Source organism: Myotis yumanensis, unplaced genomic scaffold (genome assembly GCF_028538775.1).
Source record: "Myotis yumanensis isolate MYYU_CA2020_CCGP unplaced genomic scaffold, mMyoYum1.0.hap1 SCAF_6, whole genome shotgun sequence".
NCBI lineage: Eukaryota > Metazoa > Chordata > Mammalia > Chiroptera > Vespertilionidae > Myotis > Myotis yumanensis.
The window spans coordinates 63,286,658-63,311,233 of NW_027223757.1; the positions used below are offsets into that span (position 1 = coordinate 63,286,658).

General features: G+C 42.9%; 1 non-coding gene across 1 annotated transcript; it reads right to left on the reverse strand.

Annotated features, from left to right (window-relative positions):
- Positions 1–18,307: 18,307 nt before the first annotated feature.
- LOC139013360 (small nucleolar RNA SNORA5) lies at positions 18,308–18,436 on the reverse strand. The gene has a single exon (XR_011472011.1). It is a non-coding gene; the product is annotated as a small nucleolar RNA SNORA5 (small nucleolar RNA).
- Positions 18,437–24,576: the final 6,140 nt, after the last annotated feature.

Below are 24,576 nucleotides of genomic sequence, written 5' to 3' on the forward strand. Positions count from 1 at the left end.
AAAAAGAGAGAAAAAGAGTTAAGTTCCTATGGCATATTTCTGGTCACACAAACATCAACTAACTTCTAAATAAAGACCCAAACATTTCTGGCCCTGGCTGGGTTGTTCAATTGGTTAGAGCATCCTCCCAATATGCCAGGGCTTTGGGTTTGCTCTCTGGTCAGGACACTTACAGGAAGTAACCAATGAATGCAGGAATGTGTGGGACAATAAATTGATGCTTCTCTCTCTCTCTTTCTCATCAATAAATATAAATTAAAAATTAAGAAAAGAGAAACAGACCCAAACATTTCTACTATTAAACACTGAAGTAAATGTATATGTACATACATTTAAGAAAGATTAAGATAATGATTTTCCAACCCATTTATTCCCAGGTCTCGCGTGGCAGCACCCTATCCTGGCAGTTCAGGGTGAAAGGCAGGATCTAACCCTAGACAGGGAGCCACTCCATTGCAGAGTGCACCCTCACACATAGTTTGATGTGCCAATTCACCTCACATTGCACATGTCTTTGGGATGTGGGAAGAAACTGGAGTACCTGAGAAAACCCATGCAGACATGGGGGAAATGTACAAACACCACAGTGGCCCTGGCTGGGAATTAATTAATTTTTTTTACATCAACATTATAATAAAACCAAGTTGATCAAAACAAGTTACCCAGGGTTGTGCCGTATTTCCTTTTTAGTTTAGAAAAGCCAAGCTCATAGCCCCACCAGTGTGTGTGGCTTAGTGGTTGAGCATTGACCTATGAACCAAGAGGTCACTGGAGTTCACTAGTTCCATTCCCAGTCAGGGCACATGCCTGGGTTGTGGGCTCAATCCCCAGTAGGGGGCATGCAGGAGGCAGCCAGCTTATGTCTTTCTCTCTATCTCTCTCTAAAATCAATAAAAACATATATATAAAAAAAATAAAAAGCCAACTTCATAGAAGTAATTGCTTAAGATCACATAACCCATAAATGACCAAATCAGTACTTTAGGATCGATCTAGTACCATTCCCTATATATACTATCTCCCCAATTTGTTCCCACTCTCTGTTCTCACCAGCTCTGGTGAATTGTGAAGGTTGTTTGGACATGTGTCTGGAGCTATCCAAATTCAGAGTTGCAAGTCAGGGGCTATGTGTTCACCACTAACTGTAGTTCAGGCTCTTGGGCCACAACAGTAATGATCATAGATAGTCCTGAAAATTACTGCAGGTAGCAAATAAGAGACAAGGTAAGGGGGAGGCTCAAAGAAAGGATTGGAAAAGTCTGCCAGTGGCTGAAGGAGAGGTACTTTGGGACCTTTTGCCTGCAAGGCAGAGGGGGAAACCCAGCAATATTTGTTTTTGTTTGCATGTAATAGGGAAAACAAATCATCTGTGATAAACAGAGTAGAAGAACAGGTGTGAAAAGGCAAGGTTGGGGAAATTATTACAGATCCTGCAAAAAATTCCAACACTTAACCCCCCTTACCGAAATGGCGCCACTTAATGTGCGAATTCTATCAATTGCAACACCACAACGCAAAAGACTGCATATAAGCGTTTAAAGGCAGATCTGCGGTTGAAAGGCAGACGAGAAAGCCCATCCACATCTGCAAGGCGGGTGCGCCAGGTGCAACCTAAAGCGCCAGGGATGGGATCTCGCTTTCAGCCGGCGGGCCATGCATCATCCTCTTCGTACCCAGCTGTGAATCCGCTGGTCAGACAGTTCCAGTGATTGCCAGGAGTTACCCAACGCTTGGGGTCAAAGAAGCGAGGGAGGCTGCGCCTCGCTGGAGCATCAGAACGTTGGAGCTACCCTTGGGAAACGGGGCGCCTGGGGGTGCCAGGCGGGGAACGCGGTGCCCACAGTGGAGCCCCACCTGCCTTGCGGTCCCAGGGGACTGGCTTCGTTCAGCATCTCCCTCTGTTCACACTTTCAGCGCAGAAGGTCGAGTCTGTAGAGTGGAATGCCTGGGTAGGGGCACCTGGTCTCTGAAGGAGGGCTCGGGCCTTCGAGCCACAGAGCTTTGCATTCAATCGTAGGTTTCCCTCTCCAAACGAGTTGTTTCACATCTAGGGAGCCTCTGAGGCTTGCAGGTCACCAGTGGGTTCCACGGCCAGGATCCGCACATGGTTGCAGGCTACTCCCGGAAAGGCAGGTGTGGTTTCCGCGGCTGCGGGAGAATGCGGACCCCGAGACAAGGGCCTTCTACGTGGAGACTTTGCGGATCCTAGAATCCTAGGAGGCGATGCGGGTTCCATTCAGCTGCCACCCTTCACCCCTCCTCACTTACAGGCGCCCTTCTCTCGGCTAACCTGTGCCCGGAACCTCGCCAACCTGGAGCCTGGAGGGCCTGGGATGTGTTCGGGCCACCGAATGAATGGCAGAGGCCGTGACAGAGCATCGCTGAGAGGGACATGGGCTTTCAGACGATCGAAGAAATGGGACGTCAGAGAGCCCGCGGGCGGGGGATTGGAGCACCAGGTGTGGGCACTAGGAGCGGCGCGCAGAGGCCGGGCGCGAGGCGCCATAAGGGGGCCGCCCCGCACCCGGCCGCCCCACGGCTCCTGCGGGATGTCCCTGCCTGCTCGCCGCCAGCGCCGCCGCCGGCGCTGGGGCTGGCTCACGAGGCTTCTTCGCGACGAAGCCCAGACGTTATTACAAGACGACCCAACGTCAGAGGTCGTTGACGTCGAACTGTGGGTGGTACCGATGCTGTCTGGTGAGTGAGCCCGGACCGCATGCCCTTGGAGGTCCTGCCAGGCGCATCCTACCCCTTCCCGTAGCTCAGTGCCCGCTTCCCTGCACAGGCCCGAGGGCCCAAAGGCTGGCCGCGTACGAGAGGTGCTTCGGCGTTTTAATCCTGATGAATACGGTCTCCAGAGGCAGAGTCCTGCTCTTCGATATCCGACAGCCCTTGCGCCGGCGCGCTGTGACATCCCTGATTGTGAGCATGGCTGTCCAGCTTCGGGCCCGCCGAAATCGAGGTGAGTGACTTCAGGGGTCCTGGTGGGGGCGCTTCACTTGCCCAGGGGCCCAGAAAGGTGCACTTCACTTCCCCGCATCTTTCTGGCTCCAGTTCCCTAGCCTGAGGGCCTGGGCCAGTTCCATGGAGTCTAACCCCAGGGTGTGGGTCCTGGCTCCGGAGGACGAAGAGAGAGATTGCGGTAGGCGAGTCTATGGCTAGACCCGAATGTGGGAAGTTTAGGATATGTGCACGCCAGGGCTGGCAGCCCCTGGGGAGTCTTCAGGGTAGCACTCTAGGGGACTTGTCTTTCGCCAAACCTCTTCTGTGGGCCCGCCCCGTCACTTACGTCACTTACTTACGTTGCTAGGACTCAGCAGAATCAGCCTCACCTAGAAATGTGTTAGGAATGCAAACTCCGGGGCCCACGCTAGACCCAAAGAATCAGAACTCTAGGGGCGGGGCACTGTCACCTGGGATTTAACAAGCCCTCCAGGTGATGGCGATGCAGGGCAGCATTTTAAAACCACCGCCCCAGGGTATTCTCCAGAAAGCATACACCTGACCAGCTGCTTTCCTTTTAGCCGGAACTAGGGCCAGACGGCTGCAAAGTTCTGCGCGAGCCTCGGGGCGCTCTGCTTAAGCCCGGCCTGCTTGTGGCTGACCTCGGGAGAGGAGCGCATTGCTTTTGGAAGGAATGCTGGCCTGGAGGTCAGGAGGCTAAGGGCTCCATCTAGTTTTGTTTGTGCCATGAAAATGGGGTTGAGGAAGGGAGTGGGGCAATGGTTCTTAATTCTGTGCCGTTCACATTATTGCAAACTCGATCTTTTATGGGAAGTTTCAATGGTTTTATAATAAACGATTTTTACCGGTTTTGTGTGAATCAGTTTTCCTTCCAGGTTATAATGAGGAAAAGAAAAATTATTTTCACAAAGTAGTTTCAGCTCTTCACAGATTTGGGTGCCTGTATGAAACCCTCTCTGCCGCTTTAGACTCCAGCCCTCCATTTCTGCCTGGGTTCCTGCCAGTCAGAGTGGGGAATTTCAAAGAGAAAGTAGTGGGAAGGCTGTTCATCTGCCCAGTCAGTTGAGGGCAAAGAATTGCCCCTTCGCTGGTGTAATAGGCTCTCTGCTCCCCTTTGCAGGAACTGTTCAGTTGTAGCTCTGACAGTCTCAGAAGCCAGTTTGGAGAAAGTTGAAGAACTTAAACGGAATTGCATGTGGAGTACGTCTAGTGGCCTTTCCGGGTAAACAGAACTGATGTTCCTGGGAAGTAAAACCTGAGTACAGTGGGGCCTTGACTTATGAGTGTCCCGACTAACGAGTTTTTTGAGATACCAGCTGTCTCTCCACCGATTTTTTGCATTGAGATGACAGAGTAATTTGAGTTAACAAGCTCCTGAACGAGCTCGGTCTCGGAATGAATTAAACTCCTAAGTCAAGGCCCCACTGTAATTTTTGTTGAGGTGGGAAACAGAGAAATAGTTGGCAACAGAAAGGAGTTTGGGTTAAGAGTGAGAGAACCTTTCCTGTAGGAAAGGGCAGGATGCTGGTTGGATCGAGGATGATGCTTGGGAAGGAGAGGCTAGCAATCTAGAGCAGTGGTTCTCAACCTGTGGGTCGCGACCCCTTTGGGGGTCGAACGATCCTTTCACAGGGGTCGCCTAAGACCATCGGAAAACACATATAATTACATATTGTTTTTGTGATTAATCACTATGCTTTAATTATGTTCAGTTTGTAACAATGAAATTGGGGGTCACCACAACATGAAGAACTGTATTAAAGGGTCACGGCATTAGGAAGGTTGAGAACCACTGGTCTAGAGGCAGATGGGGATAATAGAAGCTCCAAGCCCGTGTGAAAGCAAGAGGGATGTAACCCAGCGCCCTGGTGGAGGCACCAGCCTTGGGTAGGAGGAGGAGCATATGTAACAGGAGGCCTAAAGGGTAATGATTCAGGGAGCTTTGTGGAGAGATTCGTTCTACCTAAAGGGAAAGAATACTCTTATTTATACCTTGTCTGAGCTCTGATGGCTTAATCTATGACTTTAATTAACATTTCTCTAATAGAAACACGAAATACTTATGCACTACATTCATGACTAAGAAATTAAAATGTATGTACGCTGAAGGCAGGGTGGAAGGGGTCAATGGGAAAAAAAGGAGGACATCTGTAATACTTTCAAAAATAAAGCTAAATTAAGAAGTATGTACTGTATTTCAAAATGTATTTGCTCAAATTTTTAAATGATTGGTCATACATTTCCCCCATTATCTGAAAATGGAGTGTTCCTATGAAACCTTCCGTAAACTGAAATGGGGAAGAAGCAATTACCACCTTATGAAATATCTAGGACACACAAAATAAATTGAGATAAATGAAGCACAGATGCTCACACACATAGTTCAAAGCTAAGGTGGCTTGTTCCTGCGGAAGGAGCTAGTGGTACCATTCTCCCCGCTCAGGGTGAGTGCTGCCTCTGAAATGCTCTCCCTGCCAAACAATGCTGAACACTACTTTTGCTTTTCTTATTCTTTTGTAGACTCACAAATCCTTTTCAAATTTCTTTTGGTTAGCAAAAACATGTATTAGTGTAGGTCTTTTATAAAAGTGAAGTGGCATAAAGTAAACTTTCAAAAAGCAGTAGATACTTGTAGTGAATGAAATGTAAATTTTAATTAAATCACGGTTCTAATATAAATCGATCCTCTTAAATGCTAAAAACTTTTAAAGTAGCTAGAACGTTTTCAAAATATACAGGGCGTCCCCCCCAAAAATCATATATACACACTTTAATAGCTGATAGCTCAATTGATGTCTCTTTCTTTTCAGATTTAACCCATTGGAATTAATAATTATACAAAGTGTGTATACTCCTTTTTGGACACCCTGTATTTGCTATCATTTGAGACCTTAAACACCAGGTCCTGCTCTCCGGTAGCTGTGTGATTTTAATATCTAAACCAACCATATGAAATTATTCCCTTGAATCTCAGACACAAAGAAAGTAAGCATATGGTCACACAGCTAGTGAGCGGCAGAGTTGAGATTGAAACCTGTGTTCTTCGTAGGACAGAGGACGGAAGGATCATGGGTTTGATTCTGGTCTAGGGCATGTACCTTGGTTTCAGGCTTGATTCCCCACATGTAGGAGGCAACCAGTTGATGTGTTTCTCTCACATTGATGTTTCTCTCTGTCTCTACCCTCCCTTCCATTCTCTCTAAAATCAATGGAGAAAAATATCCTCAAATGAGGATTAAAAAAAAAGAAACCTATGCTCTTACTCGATCTTTCCCCTTTATTATTATAGTGAATACAAAATGGATTATAACAGTTTTGTTAAAACCAGTTAGAGAAATGCTAATATCACAACTTTAAGTTAGTTTCCTTATTATCTCTATTTAATAACTGAGTGGGACATAATTTGTTATGTACAATGTGCCTCCCAGAGGTATACACACACTTAGAATAATTATAAAAGAAGTGTTTATTAAAAAACATTTCATTTTTAAAATTGAGCTATCAGTTGTTGAAGTATATATAGACTTTTTGGGACACCCTGTATATTCCTAGAGATGCAATAATATTACCAGGCAATATGTTTATATTTTATTTGGGTTTCAGTAATTTTTAAGACCCCAAAAGGAAAAACATCCCAGATTAGACATATTTTTGGCTCATAGATGCTGGAAGGAAAATGAACCTTGTTTTACAGTCTAGTTCTTTAAAATCTGAGCCGATCATTAAGTTGAGTGCTTTTTATAGTAAAGTGTAGCAACCCACTAATTATTTTTCAACTTCACACAAATTTTACTTACATTTTTAGTTCTATAAATATATAATACATGCACATGGTAGAAAATCCAGAAGATACAAAAGGGTATGTGGAGAAAGGTAAGCTTCTCTCCCATTCCTGTCCCTCAGTCATTCAGTCTGTCCTCAGGGGTGTTATATCTATCTATTTAGGCACATGTTATATTGCATATATGGATGTATTTTTATGTGTGGCAGAATATCTCATACATTGTTCTATACCTTTATTTTTTATTTTGAGCTAATTTTAGACTTATAAAAGAATTGCAAAAATAGTAGAGAGAGTTCCAAGATGTGCAGCACCCAGCTTCCACTTAGGTAAACATCCTACATAACAGAACATTTTTTAAAACTAAGGAATCATTTGGATTGCAACAATTTTCCCACTAATGTAGTTTTTCTGATTGAGGATCCAATTTAGGATTCTACATCATGTTTAGTTGTCATGTCTCCTTAGTTTCTTCCCACTTTTGACAGTTCCCCAATCTTTCCTTGTCTTTCATGACTTGACACTTTGGAAGAATATTGGTCAACTATTTTGTAGAGCGTCTCTCAGTGTGGATTTGTCTGATTTTTATTTTTCTTGATTAGATTGATGTTATGCAGTAATGGAAAGTATGCCACAGAGATGATCTGATCATGTGCCCTTCTCATTATAGCTCATTTCTTTCATGCTGAGAGTTCTTCCAGGTCTATTCCTATGGTGTGTCCTTTCAATATGTATTAGCCTTTTCTTTTTTTTCTGAGAACTTTCTTACTTTTGGCATTACAAGATGCTCATATATATTATTTTAATATGTGGGAATATATTTCATTGATATGTATATTTTAAACCCAATTTTATTTTGGAAATTATTCCATATCAGAAATAAACTATTTAAAAATGCTAACTAGTATTCCAATATATAGATGTTGTATGATAACATTAATATAATATTTTACTGGTCTCAGTTGATGGGCTTTTAGGAAACTTAATCTTTAGCTATGATAAGCAACATATGTCAGAGGACATTTGTAGCATGAATTCTTAGTAAAGTTTTTTTCTGGGATATTTTGTCATTCCCAGAATATTTTAATTTTTTTTTTTTTTTATTGTGGAATATAAACACAAGTAGGAAGGTGCACAAAACACAAAGGTGTAGGTCAATGAATTATCACATGGTGACTATCCATGTGATAATCATATAGGTTAAAAAAAAAGGCCATTGTCACCCTGACCGGTGTGGCTGGTCATCTCATACACTGAAAGGTCACAGGTTCAATTCTTGGTGAAGGTTCAATCCCTGTCAGGGTGCATGTGGGAGGCAACTGATCGATGTTTCTCTCTCTGTCTTCTTCCCTTCCTTTCTCTAAACATATCCTCTGGTGAGGAAAAAAAAAAAAGTTGATTGTCAAAGATGATCCTCTTGTACTCTTCAGTTACGCCCCTCCTTAACAAAAGTTCTTTTTTATACCTCCACCTGGATCAGGCTTTGGAATTGGAAGCCTTGGGAAGAGGGCATGCCCTCAGCGAGGCAGCTCTCCTCAGTGGAGGCCAGGCCCACAATGCTGACAGCTGAGGGCTTTCTGCCTCAGGGTCTCCCTTCAACTGAGGCTGATTCTAGAAGGATGATTGGGTTGACCCATTTCACAGCTCATCATACGGTTTGACATCTCTTCCTTCACCAGGGACAAAGGCAGGCTTGATAAAATAAAATGTTACTGCCCTGGCCGGTGTGGCTTTAGTTGGTTGAGTATCGTCAAGTGCACCAAAAGGTTGCTGGTTTGATTCCCGGTCAGGACACATACCTAGGTTTACCCAGGTTTTGGGTTCAATCCCCGAGGTGCATATGGGAGGCAACTGTTAGATGTTTCTTTTTCTCTCTCTCTCTTCCTCTCCTTCCCTCTCTCTCTAAAAATCAATAAAAAACATTAAGAATAAATAAAATGTTATTAATAGAGCCTAGAAAAGCAAGATTTATGCACCATTCATGAGAGATTGGATAAGTTTTAGTAAGCAGGAGGTGGACTATGGGAAGGTGAGAGCATTATAGGTTTCTTAAAAATATTTATACTTTGTTCTTTGTCATGAGAAGTTCTGCATGCTCATCTTTGCAATATTTCTTTAGAGAGTAGAAGAGGCATGGCTTTCAGTGGTTCAGTTGATAAATGAAAAGTTGATCTATGAGTGACACTGTCCATTATTTCAGGTGTAAATGAGGGAAGAATGTCACTTTATCATAGTCTCTCCTTTTCTCTATAGTTCTGAATTTTGATATAGTTCAAGGAAAAAAATCCTCAAGAGCAGAGAGAGAAATCAATGTGGGTAACATATAATTATTACCAATATTATCCACTATTATCTTATGTAAACCACATAGGGATATTTTTGGACATCCTCCTTATATATTTCTGTCAGAGGTCTGAATTTTCCCTTTACTGCTTAAAAAACAACCTAACAACTAATACATTTATTTAAACCTAAGCAATGAACCAGGTCTCTTTCCCTGAGAATTCTGGCGAGGTCTGGCTGCAGGATAAGGCTTGGAATAGGTGCAGAATTCTCACTGGCTACTCAAATGGATTGCAAGTCTTACCTTCTTGAGTAGATGCTTTTTGCTGAATCATGTAGATAGATAAGTTGAATAGTTTTTACCTTTGTCTTTTCCCTTTCTAAATATGGTTATGTACAGAAAACTAGAACAGAAATTGGAATGCTTTAGAGATAGCCTAAAAACTCTGAGGCAAAAAGCCTTTCAATTTACCTGTAAGGAACTAGCTGGGAATGAATTAAAATAATAAGATTATGCTCCATGTAAAAAAGAAAGAAAAGAAAAGATTGTGCTCTATCTGATGGCTAACTTTGGGATCAGCTCTTGGAACTTGGAATTGACCAAATTTGGAAATGCCATATTCTCTTAAAAATAATAAGAAAAAATCATAATAAGCATGCAAAGGGACATGGAGGCCACCCTTCAATGTACAGTCTTTTCCAGGAATTGTGGAATGATTACCAAGATTTCAAAAGAAGAACAATAAAAAGTAACCAGTTGGCCTAGCCGGCATGGCTCAGTGGTTGAGCATCGACCCATGAACCAGGAGGTCAAGGTTTGATTCCCAGTCAGGGCACATGCACGGGTTGCAGGCTTGATCCTCAGTGTGGGGCGTGCAGGAGGCAGCCGATCAATGATTCTCTCATTGATGTTTCTCTCTCTCTCCCTCTCCCTTCCTCTCTTTATATATACAATTGTTATATATATATAAACAATTAGAGAAAGGAGGGTCAAGATGTTGGTGTAGGTAAACCCAGTATTCGCCTCCTCCCACAACCACATCAAAATTACAGCTAAACCATAGAACAACCATTATTCCGGACAGCCTGAAATCTGGCTGAATGGAAGCTCTACAACTAGAGAAGTAAAGAAGAAAGCACATTTAGACTGGTAGGAGGGGCAGAGGTGTGAAAGGGCTGGGTCAAAACCCACGTGTGATGTGTTTTTAATAGGGAGGGATATCTTGGCTGCAGAGGCCTCCTGTGAGGAGCAAAGGGTCCCAGCCCCACACCAGACCCCCAGCCCAGGGTTCCAGTGCCAGGAAGAGAAGTCCCCAAAACTCCAGGCTGTGAAAACCAGCAGGGATTGTGGCTAAGTGACATAGAGGCTGCTGGAGACCTGGACAGCTCCTCTTAAAGGATTGGCATATGGACTTACACTCCCTTGGAGCTCCAATGTTGGGCAACAGTTTGAAAGGATCCAGGGACATATGAGGAGGAGCAAAATTGTCTGGCATCAGGGCAATAGCTGAGGGGCAGCTTTCTCCCAGACAAAAGTGTAGGCAGAGGTTATGTTTCCTTTGCTGAGACCTCCCCCACACAATGCTGACAGGCAGTCACCATACCCTGCAACTCCATCAACCTGGCCCACACTGTTCACCCCACCTCCATGATTCCCTGAGATCCCACCCCACCCAATTTGCAGCCTCCACCCAAGCTGTTTGCAGTGGCTTTTCCATATGAATGGCCTGTCCTGGCTCAGGCTTCAGACTTTCCTAAAGTCTCTCAAACAAGTAGTAGCTGGACTCAGTTTGCCCCATACCCTTGAAAAGTGGCCGCAGGCCCAGCACTAGCAGCAGCTTTCCAAGGTCCATAGCTTGGCCTCTCCTGGGCACCTCTAAGCCCAACACCAATAGCAGCCATCTGCAGATCGCTCTATAGCTTATGCCTTGTGGCCCCAGGCAGGGCACAGGTAGTGGCTGACTCTGCATCTCCTGGGAGGCCCCAGAGCCAGTGCACCCAGTGGACAGCTTCAGACACACCGGATTACAGCTCTACCACATCAACCAGTGACACACTTAAGGAGTGGACTCTGTGAGCACCAAAGCCCCACTGAAGCAAGTCCTGTTCCATAGGGGTGTCTCCTGCACAGCAGCTCTTCTGCTGTAGTCATAGCTGGTCCTCACAGCCAATTGGACTGGGGGTCAATTCATCCCAGTGACTCCAATAGCAATCCAGGCTCAATTACAACAGGACAGTGCACACAGCCCACACAGGAGTGCACTGAGAGTGCCCAGCTCTGGTTCCTGAGGAGGCTGAGCCACTGGGCCCTGCAGGACACCTATTACACAAGGTTACTATACCAATTCCAGGAGAAATAGCAGCTCTATAGAATACATAGAAACAAACACAGGGAAGCAGCCAAAATGTGGAGCCAAACATGTCCCAAATGAAAGAACAGAAGAAATATCTAGAAAAAGAGCTTAATTAAATGGAAGCAACCAAACTACTAGATACAGAGTTCAAAAACAATGGTTATAAGGATGTTCAAGGAACTTAATGAAAGCTTAAAGGAATTTAGTTATAATGTCAAAGAACTTAGTGAGAATTTCAAGAAAATTAGTGAGACCATCAAAGACATGAAAAAGGACCAGTCAGAAATTAAGCATACACTGAAATGAAGAATAATTTACAGGGATTCAACAGTAGATAAGAGGATGCCAAGAATCGAATCAGCGATTTAGAATATGAGAAAGCAAAAACACCCAATCAGAAGAGCAAAAAGAAAAAAGAATCCAAAAATATGAAGATAGTGTAGGAACCTCTGTGAAAACTTCAAGTGTACCAACATTTGCATCATGGGGGTGCCAGAAGGAGAGGAGAGAGAGCAAGATATTAAAAACCTATTTGAAGAAATAATGATTGTTCCACTTCTATGAATATGCCCTGAGACATATACCAATCAGAAAAAATGAATGCATCCCTATGTTCATAGCAGCACAATTTAAGATCTGGAAATAGCCCAAGTGCCCATCAGTAGATGAGTGGATAAAAAAACTGTGGTATATTTACACCATGGAATACTATGCAGCAGTAAAGAAGAAGGATCTGTTGCCATTTGAGACAGCATGAAAGTACCTGGAGAGTATTATGCTCAATGAAATAAGCCAGTCAGAGAAAGACAAGTATTACTCGATCTTACTCATTTGTGGAATCTAATGAACAAAATAAACTGATGGATAAAGTAGATACAGAGACATAGAAGCATGGAACAGATGCGGAATCTCAGAGGGAAGGCAAGAGAGGGTGGGAAGAGATCAACTGAAGAACTCGTATGAATATATGCATAACCCATGGGCATAGACAATAGGTGGTGAAGGCCTGGGGCAGGGGACAGGGGCTGGGGGCAGGGGCAGGCTAGAAGAGGTCAATGGAGGGAAAAAGGGGACATATAATACTTTCAACAATAAAGATTAAAAACAAATAATGACAGAAAACTTCCCCTACCTAGTGAAAGAAATAGACATATAAGTCTAGTAAGCACAGAGAGTAGCAAACAAGCAAGATAAACCCAGAGGCCCACACCAAGATGTATCATTATTAAAATGCCAAGGTTAAAGACAAAGAGAATCTTAAAAGCAGGAAGAGAAAAGCAGTTAGTTACCTACAAGGGAGCATCCATATTACTGCTAGCTGATTTCTCAACAGAAACTTTGCAGGCCAAAAGATAGTGGAAAGAAATATTCAAAGTGATAAAAAGTAAGAACCTACAACCAAGATTACACTACCCAGCAAAGCTATCATTTAGAATTGAAGGTCAGTTAAAGAGCTTCACAGACAAGAAAAAGCTAAAGGAGTTCATCATCATCAAACCAGGATTATATGAGATGTTAAAGGGTATTAAGAAGAAGGAAAAAAACAACAAGAATATGAATAATAAAATGGCAATAAATACAAATCTATCAACGATTGAATCTAAAAACCAAAATAAATGATCAAGGAATTTAATAAACAAAATAGACAGATGAATAAAATAGAATCAGAGGCATGAAAACATGGAACAGACTGTGAATCTCAGAGGGAAGAGGGGTGAGGGGAGAGGAAGAGATTAATGAAGAACTTATATGCATACATGGACACAGACAATAAATAGGGTGGTGAAAGCCTGGGATGGGACAGGATCCAGGTGGAGGGGGATAACGGGGGCGAAAGAGGGGGACATGCATGATACTCTCACCAATAAGGAGTTAAAAAATCAATTAGATCCCCTTCCACTGCAGCATGGGACTACAGAGTCACTACAGAGCCACTCCATGGCTGCTGTGGGTCTCAACAGGGACCACAAGGTGACCAGGACCATGGTTAAGCTGAGGCATAGCTGCTGCAGCAGTGCCCCTTCAAGCACACCAAGTTTCCGCCGGACATGATCTCTGGGAGGCGCATGGCAGTGTATGAGCCGGGGGCCAGGAGCTGCTCAAAGTCTCCAAGGGCAAGGGAGCTCTCAGATTCCTCAGTAAAGGGCAGAGCCAGGCATATCCTCTGTTTGACTCAAATAAACTCTAATACAAATTCTAAAAAGAGAAAAAGGAGGGGGAGGGTGTAGAAATGCCGGGAGCCGGTCCATCCTTGCTGCTTGACACAGTCACTGCAGAGAAGAAACATCTGCACAGCATATGTTTCAAGGGACCTGGCGTATATGGCATACTGTTCTTAATATGTTTGCTCCTCTTCTTGGCGCTATGTGTTTTAACTAAAGTCACCTCTCCGAGAAAGGTTGTTTTCCCAGGTTCTGTCTCTTGTTGTCTTGTTACATCTGTATTTATACCAGTTGATTTTAATCCTGTCAATTTCTATTGCAAAGGTTAGGGCGTTTCTTATCTCCATTCCAGGGAGTAAAGATTATGTAGCTTAAGCGTGATTGTAGTTAAAGTGATTAACTACCCGCCTGGCACTTAGTTAAGAGGTTTTATCCCCTCCCTAACTTCAGGGAAAAATCCCTACCTGGGGAAACCTTTCTCGGAGAGGTGACCTTGGTTAAAACACATAGCGCCAAGAAGAGGAGCAAACATATTAAGAACAGTATGCCATATACGCCAGGTCCCTTGAAACATATGCTGTGCAGATGTTTCTTCTCTGCAGTGACTGTGTCAAGCAGCAAGGATGGACCGGCTCCCGGCATAGAAACACACATTTGTGCCAAGAGTAAGAGAGAATAGGTGAGCACAGTCCTGGATGCCAGGAGGAAAGCAGCTGCCAAAGACAGCCTTCTACCACGTCTGTGCATAAAACAACCTTTTCAGGGAAACAAACAAATAAAATAATAAGGCCATATAAAAATCATAATAGCAATGGCAGCCAGACCTCACTGGTATAAGATCTTCAAAGGGCAGGGAGAGAATAATAGTCAACTGAGGATTGTGTATCTAGCAAAACTTTCCATTAAGAACATGCGTGAAATGAAGGTTTGGTTTTTTTTTTTGGGTGGGGTGGGTGGGGAGTAAGAGTTTACCATCTAATAGATCTCATGCATGGGACTTTTACAGGATATGCTTTAGGATAAATAAAAATGATCCCAAACCAGAGGGTCCAAGGAAAATGCCAGGTGGAACAAATGTACCTAATTTCACTCCAGTTCAAAACCCCATTAGATTCCAGTAAAGAGATAAAAGACATTAAATCCAAGAAACAGGGAGGACAGGTTGCAGAAGAAAATGGCAACATTTTGAAAACTGGAAGACAGATGGGCCTGTGGTAATTGATTTAGGATTTGCCTTTTTGGAGTTGCTAAGTCAATATAATTTGTGTTCCAGAATTCTCAAAATGCTCAGGACCTGGAGGTTACTGGGGGCTGGGCGATGGTAATATTCAGGATAAGGAGGGTTGGGTAAAAGATGTTTGAGAGTTCTCAACTCTGGATGTCTGCTCCCACTCTATTCCACTGGGCAACTGCTGGCAGGAAACTAAATTTCTTCTCTGGGAAGAATAAAATAACGGGAGAATTAGAGCAGGGATATTATTCTATTTTATAAACAAAAGGGTTAAGTGACCAAATGCCTACTGATGGTTAAAAGTTGAGATATTTATCCTTCTTCCCCTAAGTGGTCCCAAAACTTTTGAGCCATACCTTTACTATCCAGGCAGGAAACTTCAGGAGTCTTCCCAGGGAATCTGACCAGCTCACAATACTGACATCAGGGTTCCCCCACCAAGAAACCAGTCTGCGGTAGAGCTCAAAGTTGCCAAGCTCTCACCATGGACTAAAAACTTCTAATTGGCCCTGGCTGGTTTGGATCACTGGATAGAGCGTCGGCCTGGGGACTGAAGAATCCCGGGTTCGATTCCGGTCAGGGGCATGTACCTTGGTTGCGGGTGCATCCCCAGTGGGGGGTGTGCAGGAGGTGGCTGATCGATGCTTCTCTCTCATCGATGTTTCTGGCTCTCTATCCCTCTCCCTTCCTCTCTGTAAAAAATCAATAAAATATATTTAAAAAAACAAAACAAAACAAAACAAACTTCTAATCGGCTTTTTAGTGCTGAGAGGGATCAGAATCTGCCACACCAAAACATGCCACTTTCGCATGTGGATTATTTTGAGCTGAAGATAAGTGGGGCCCAGGAGACTCAGAGTTTTTTATCTCTCCCTTATCTGCTGAAAAGAATTTTGATATGGGGCCTGTTAATCTGTGGTTGGGATGGGGAGAATTACCCGCCTCTATCCTTCTTTAGTTCTTACGACTGGACTAATGATACAATAATAAAATTAACACAAGACCAGATTAACAGGAGAAAAACGACAACATGTGCACAGGGGATAATCGTCATATGAGGCTGTTTTGTTCTCATTTTGGGGGAGGCAGCAAAATTTATACTCAGAGACTAAAATCTGTCTTCGCCAATTAATTTAGCACAGGTTCATGTGGGAATTATAGTAATTTCACAAGCCAAGTGCATACAGGATAATATCTCTTAATCAACCAAATAAAGAAATAACAAACTCCAACCAAGTCACAGATTAATTATGCTATAGTTCCAGGCAAAGGAAGGTGAGAGAAGGAAAGTCCAAATTTAGTATGAGGTTTACCTTGTATATGAGTAGGCTCTTCGGAGAGTGCTTGCCCAACCGAAGAGTCATTCCAGCTGCCAGCTGTTAGTATACACAGACTCAGGGAAAGGTCCTAGGACGAAAACCTGTCTGTAAGCCAAGGACAGGGAAAGACCGAAGAAAAGAGTCTAGCCACTCCAGTCTGATAATTAATAGAGTTTGTTAAGGGAATCTTACATATGAGGTATGGTTTGGATGGCTGCAAGATATCCAAATGAATCCCTGTGCCAGTTAACAGGTGACAAAGATTCATATATGGGCAAAAATGGGATAGTCACAGGTACTAGTAAGAGAATGCTACCAGGAACAGGAAATTATTTACATATTTGACCAGGTCAGGACAAAGGCCTATTGAACCAACACATAGTAGGAGGCAGGGGATGGGTGCTGACTTATGTCAGAACAAACATCGATTACAATGTTGGAAGCAATCTCCCCCTTCTGGCCAAGGTCCAGCTCACAGCCCAGACTGTGGTCATGTCATACAGCAGTTGCTATTCCACACCAGTGCACAAGTGAATGTCCCCTGTTGCTAGAACATGTTGCTAAGTAACAAAGACTCTTTCATAGAGTACTGCTCAGTTTCTCACCACTGTCCTCAAGGAGCACCTCACCAACACAGGAGCATATGTCCCCAGGGTGTTTGGAGAGATTTTAGGTTAGGGAAGAATGGCCTTGCCCAAACCGAAGCTCTCAGATAGTCCTCACAGACACTCAATATTTGTAGTCTAAATATCCCCTAACTATAGTTGCTTCTCCACATTTTAAAAAAATTTTTTATTGTTGCAAGTATTATATATCTATCTATATATCTATTTCTATCTATCTATCTATCTATCTATCTATCTATCTATCTATCTATCTACCTGTCTGTCTCCTTTTTCCCCCATTGACCTCTCCCAGTCTGCTCCCGCCCCCCAGCATAGGCCCTCACTTCCCTACTACCTGTGTCCATGGGTTATGCTTATATGCATGCATACAAGTCCTCTGGTTGATCTCTTACTACCCCCCTAACCACCCTCCCCTGCCTTCCCTCTGCAGTTTGATGGTCTGTTCAATGCTTGTATGTCTCTGGATCTATTTTTATTCATCAGTTTATGTTGTTCATTATATTCCACAAATGAGAGAGATCATGTGATACTTATCTTTCTCCGACTGGCTTATTTCACTTAGCATAATGCTCTCCAGGTCCATCCATGCTGTTGCAAATGGTAAGAGTTCTTTCTTTCTTTCTTTTTTAAAAAATATATTTTATTGATTTTCTACAGAGAGGAAGGGAGAGAGATAGAGAGCTAGAAACATCAATGAGAGAGAAACATCGATCAGCTGCCTCCTGCACATCTCCCACGGGGGATGTGCCCGCAACCCAGGTACACGCCCTTGACCGGAATCGAACCTGGGACCCTTCAGTCCACAGGCCGATGCTCTATCCACTGAGCCAAACCGGTTTTGGCAAGAGTTCTTTCTTTTTTACAGTAGCATAGTATTCCATTCCACATATTTTGTTGTTGTTAATCCCCATCCAAGGAAATTTTTTTGATTGACTTTTTAGAGATAGTGAAAGGGAGGGGTGGGAGGAGAGAGAGAGAGAAAGAGAAAGAGAGAGAGAGAGAGAGAGAGAGAGAGAGAGAGAGAGAGAGAGAGACGGGGCGAGGGGGAGGTAGAGAGAGAGAGAAACATCTATGTGTGAGAGACACATCAATTGGTTGCCTCCAGCACATGCCCTGACCAGGGCCTGGGATTGAACCCAGGTATGTGTCCTTGACCAAGAATTGAACCTGTGGCCCTTTGGTGCATGGGCTGGTGCTTTAACCACTGAGCCACACTGGCCAGGGCTCCACATGCTCTTATTGATAAGTCCCCAGCAGGGCTCCTCAGCAGCTGGGCTGCTGACTGCTTATCAAGGACAACAGATGTAGAACGATGACATCTGGCACAGCTTTCTTTATTCTTATATCAGAGCAATGTGGAGTGATGACATCCCAACACAACTTCATACCTATGTCAAAGCAACTTTATCTCTTTGTCATAATCAAGTGGATTAAAACAACTTCACTTAAGTCATAAACCAATGGATTTGAAATTATTTTAAACCAGTATATACAGATGATCAGATCATAAAATGAGGTTCAAAGAAATGATTGAACTAGGCACTTTTTTTTTTCTTTCTTTTTCTTCTTTCTTTCTTTTTTTTTTCTTGGTGTCTGTAACCAAATTTATCCCTGAGGCCCAGCAGAGGGGATCAGGGCCCATGAGTCGCAGTGTTTCTATGGCAGCCTTTTGGGCCTAGGCACCTTTTTATCTTTTTTTGTTTTTGTTTGTTTGTTTTTTAATCATATATGAGTGTTTATTCCAATAGTGCCGGCAGTATGGGAGAGCAGCAGGTTATTCAAGAAAATCTGCTCTGCACCCTTTCCCCTGCCCCCCATAAACCAGCTGCTTATAAGGCGTACAAGGACAAAGATTACATGGGGAAGTGGTCAAAAGGAATAAGAATGGTTATAATGGTTACAGATTGAGGGCAATGTGGCTGGAGGGTTTGCAAAGCGGGTGGGGGCGGGAGGTCCCGTACTCCATTGTTCCTTTCCTCAACAAGATTGTTAATCTCTCCGTGATAAAAGGCAGTTCCCAAATGGGGAGGATGGGCAGCGTTTCCAGGTGAGCTCCCAGGTCCCAGGTACAATTCCCACTCAGGTTAGAATGTGCTTTCTCATGATTCCAGTCAGATATGACATTTCTGAAAAGAGAAAACTATGGAGACGGTGAAAAGGATCAGTGAGTGTGTCCCTGACGGAAGGATTGTGTGTGTCCCTTTTTATACTTTTTAGACAGACAATACATTTGTAAGAACTTGACAGGACAGCCCAGCCATTGTGGCTCAGAGGACTGAGCATCATCCCATGCACCAAGAGGTCATTGGTTCAATTCCTAGTCAGGGCACATGCCTGGGTTTCCAGCTCCATTCCCAGTAGGCAGTGTGAAGGAAGCCACAGATCGATGTTTCTATCTTTCTCTCCCTTTCCCTTCCTCTGTTTAAAAATAAATAAAAATGCCGAAACCGGTTTGGCTAGGTGGATAGAGCGTCGGCCTGCGGACTGAAGGGTCCCGGGTTCGATTCCGGTCAAGGGCATGTACCTGGGTTGCGGGCACATCCCCAGTGGGAGATGTGCAGGAGGCGGCTGATCGATGTTTCTCTCCCATCGATGTTTCTAACTCTCTATCTCTCTCCCTTCCTCTCTGTAAAAAATCAATAAAATATATTAAAAAAAATAAAAATAAAAATATATTTTAAAAAATTGACAGGACAAAGGAAGTGCTCATTAGAAAGGAACCTAAGGGGGGTGGGGGCAGGGTAGAAGGTGGGTCCATGGTGGGGGGGGGCGGGGAAAGAGGATATCTATAATAATTGCAACAATAAAGATACATTAAAAAAGAAAGAAAGGAATCTAAGCAAGGTGTGGGTATTAGTGAGGAATCTAAACAAAGCTTGGACTTGGGCATTCAATTAGGAAAGGCCTTCCAAGGCTTGTTTATATAAGCTTTGAGTCTGGATTCTTTTCACCCTTGTGATGAGGTTGTCTCTCAGCCTTAGCAGCAAGCAGGGAGGGCACCTCTCCTGGAGATTTGTCTCCTGCTTTCAGAGGAACACAGATGTCAGAGTTTTCTTCCTGCAAAGGCAGTTTCCTAAGTGACTATAATTCAATGGTCCATATGCCATTGTGGGATATCTCGGGGCCGCCTGCCCTGGCCTCCAACACTGTCCTATGTCACTTTAATGATCAGATCAGCCAAAGTACCTGGAAGGGGCGTTATCCACCCCTACTATCTCCCAGTCTTAATCATGAGCTAATTAGTGGTTCTCAACCTTCCTAATGCTGCGACCCTTTAATACAGTTCCTCATGTTGTGGTGACCCCCAATTTTATTATTACAAATTGAACATAATTAAAGCATAATGATTAGTCACAAAAACAATATGTAATTATATATGTTTTCCGATGGTCTTAGGCGACCCCTGTGAAAGGGTCGTTCAACCCCCAAAGGAGTCGCGACCCACAGGTTGAGAACCGCTGAGCTAAGTGATAAGTTAATGTACAAATTTAAAGATGATTGTAATCCATCTAAAGAAACAAATGGAGCGTTGGTGGTATAGTGGTGAGTATAGCTGCCTTCCAAGAAACAAATGGATATGTTTAACTTTTAATAACTTAAAAGTTAAACATAAGGAGGGTAGACATCTGGGTATTATTCTATTAAATACAGATATGAGTATAAAATATAAATAGGCGCATTTCCTCTATATAAGTGGAGAAGATGGATTTAGTAAACTGTGAATAGGCCAAAGGAATGTAGAAAAAGTAGGAATTATAACCAAGAATAGGAAGGGTAAGAAACAACGATGCTCACACCCAAAGCAAAGTGGAAAGAGGGACCAACAATAGCAATGTGCCTCACAATAGCAATGGGTTGGACACGGGTCCTAAGGAAACAGCTACGATGCAAATTGGATCCCTCATTTTCTGGGAGAGGAATCTTTAGTTGACAATTCTAATTTATTTATTATTATTTTTTACAATTCTAATTTAAATAAAATGCAAACAAGACAAGATTTCAATTATGTTAATAGAGCAGGTTCATACACAGTTTGACAAAAACAATATAATCAGAACCACTTATCAAGCAAAGCTTATGTCCTTAAGGAGAGAAATAAGCTTGAAGTCCCAATACTTCAGCAAGTAAATAACAACTATAAAACAGGAGCCCAGGCAGCTCTAGCAGGAAGCTGCTTCCTTCCCCGAACCCCAGGATACTCCCAGGATCGAGGCTGAGGTGGTGGTGGTGGTGGTTGGGGGTGGGGGGCAGTTGAAGTAAGTCTGAGAGAGAAGATGGGCTTGCAGTTGTAGATGGAAATGGAACACTGCCTCTTCTTGTGCCAGTGGGAGCAGAACCCCGTGGTCCGTCAACAAAGATGATGACAGAATAGAAAAAACACCTCCTGCGGCGGGGTTGGGCGGGGACAGTCTCTGAGACCCTAGGCCCCAAAGCATCTGAGAGCCACCTTGGATCGAGATGACCTCAAATTAGAATTCCTAAGAGTCTACTGATCATGGCCATGATGAGTGATGTTATAGTAGTCTGCTCATTATTCGTTGTTTAAGCCGCCCACTGTCAACCATTGGCCTGAAATATATATATATTATATATATATATATAATATATATATATTTATATATATATTATATATATATATAATTTTATTTATATATATATATTATATATATATAATTTTATTTATTTATTTATATATATATAATTTTATATATATATATATATATATATAATTTTATTTATTTATTTATTTGTTAATCTTTACCTGAGGATATTTTTTCCATTGATTTTTAGAGAGAGTAGAAGGGAGAGAAGTAGAGGTAGAGAGAAAAAGAAAGAATCGAACTTGTGACCTATTGGTGTGTGGGGTGACATTCTAACAACTGAGCAACACTGCCAGGGTGAGGCCTGAAAATATTAAATGGAAAGTTCCAGAAACAATGCATAAGTTTTAAGTTGCATTCCATTCTTAGTGTGATAAAATCTCTTGCTGTCCAGCTCTGTCCTGGCCAGGACGAGAATCAGCCCTCTGGCGCCTCCAGGAAATATATGCTCCTTGCCTTTAGCTACTTAGTAGCTGACTCGGTTATCAGATTGACTGTTGTGGTATTGCTGTGCTTATAGTCAAATAACCCTATTTTACTTAATAATGACCTCAAAGCCCAAGCAAGAGTAGGGATTCTGGCAATTTGGACATGCCAAAGAGAAGCTATAAAGTGCTTCCTTTAAGTGAAAAGGTATGTATGTATAGGAAAACATAGTATGTATAGGGTTCAATACCATTCACTGGGAGTCTTGGATTGTATCCCCGGTGAATAGGGCGGACTGTTGCACAAGGAAACTCTCCACATTTATGCCTGGGTGGCCCCCAAAGGCCTCAGTGTTGCAGGTTGCAGCCCATTGTGAGGCCCAAGGGGAAGCCTGACCATTGCCTTTTAGAGTTTCTCCATGTCACATGATCTAGAGCTTCCCTGAAGCCTCCCATTTACCCATTCATTCTGTGCCTCTGGGCTGGTGACTAACCCCAGCCACAGCCCTGCAGGGCAGCCTGGGAGGGGTGGGGGGCGGGGAGGGAACGCCCATGAACCTACTACCAGTCTTTTTTTTAAGCCCAGCAGTAAGTTTTTTCTTTAGTTCTTAGGCTGAAAAGAATCTGGGGACCCATGTTATTGCTGAGGGAAATGGAGGAAAAACATTTCAGTAAATTGTCCTGATTATTAATATGAAACTTAAGCAAGGACTTTTCTTAATACTGTATAGCATATATAGGGATTCATATCCGGTCAAATGGCCATGAGGTAGATCTGTTTTTTTTTTAAATTTAATTTTTATTGATTTCAGAGAGGAAGGAAGAGATAGAAACATCAATGATGAGAGAGTATCATTGATTGGTCAGCTTCTTCCTGCATGCCCGCTACTGGAATGAAACCTCGGCATGTGCCCTTGACCTTAATGGAACCCGGGACCTTTCAGTCCGCAGGCCAATGCTCTATCCACTGAGCCAAACCAGCTTGGGCTAGATCTGTTTTATACTCATTAATACCATTATTTGCATTAACTAGGCTAACTGGTTGATAAATATGACAATCACTGTTAATAGTCAATAATCCAGTCTATGTGCTTAGGACCCCAGGGGTAAAATTGAACCATCTTCCCTAATTCCAGAAAGTTTCTAGCCTAGTATAACAGGCAGGACACACATTATTATGTTTCCATTTTGCCCTTTCCTCATTTGTAAAATAAATATCACATCCATTTTCATAAGATTATGATTTCATAGAATTATTATAAAGATCAAGTCAAATGTATGTAAAGTGTATGTAACAGAACCTGTCACATACCAGATGTTCAATAAATCGTATTTTAAAACAGAAAAAAAGGGGGTGGGGCAGTTTTGACTATTTAGGCCTTGGGAGCTGAAGCAGAAGTAACTGACAGTAAACTTGAATATGCAACCTCAGTTGGGCTGAGACAGAATCCTTTTAACTTTTATTTATAATAATACTCTGAAAAGGTAAACAAAATTATTTAATCCAGGAAAGCTATCCTATTCTATGTAGATTATAGAAATAATGAAGAAACATACTGATGCCTATTAGTCTTACAATAGCTTTCATACTCAGTGAGGGTGTTTTGCCATTTAAGCTATTAATAAAGACATACTCAACACAATAGACTTATTTTTCATTAAAAGCTAAGGACAGAATCAGTTTGTCATCAATGTCTTAACACTTAAGAATTCGATTTAAAAAGCTTGTTTTACATCAATGAAACATTTTTTTCAATATTAACATTAATGAAATAAACAGTAATGTTCTTCCTTATCCACAAAAGCTCCCAGGACATGAAAGATCCTCCCCACAACCTCCTAGTACAAAACACTATGAAAAGCAGAACTGATCTTTCATAATTATTAGCCTTTCCCCATCTTGGAACAAGCAATGATGCTTTGCTTCATAACCAGTACTAATCCATATACGTGTGTGTGTGTGTGTGTGTGTGTGTATCTTTTAAAATTTATGTATTATGACTCATATTTGAATCTTTAGACAAGTGTCTATGCAGGAAAAGGGTGGTAGACCATTAGCAATTGTTTCCCGTCAGTCACAGGAGCAAAGCAGAATTTAGACTGGGCCTTAAACACCATGGCTCCTGACTCAGACCCAAGCCCCTACACCAAGGTCCTAATCACAGCAATGGCCTTATTTTGGGAGCAGATTTCTAGACAATCTTATGACCTATTTCCAGTAATTGCATGGCTTCACCCCATCTGTTCATCACGGTGGCAGAAGGAAAGTACTGGAACGAACACTCTTTCTTTCAAGATATTTCACGGTTTCCGGAGTTCATGAGCATCACTGTCCCTGGAAGGAAAGCATGAACTTGAGCATGTACGCTGCCCAGGAAAACATACAGGCACAGAGGGAAAGTGACTCCACAGAAAACACTCCCCACTGGTCACCTCCGAGCAGACCACCTACATTAGGACACCCAATGGGAAAAGACTGAGTAGTTTGCCAGGATTCTTAACTCCTGGCTGGGGAGGGGGTGGGGAGGAGGTCCTTCCTGCTGGGCTATCTGCATTCGCACAGAGCTCATTCTAAGTCTGAGAATCGCCGAGTGGGGGATCTCTGTGGCTGGAGTTTTTTATCTCAGAAAATGGGAGACAGCCCTAACCGGTTTGGCTCAGTGGATAGAGAGTCGGCCTGCGGACTCAAGGGTCCCAGGCATGTACCTTGGTTGTGGGCACATCCCCAGTAGGGGGTGTGCAGGAGGCAGCTGATCGATGTTTCTCTCTCCTTGATGTTTCTAACTCTCTTTTCCTTTCCCTTCCTCTCTGTAAAAAATCAATAAAATAT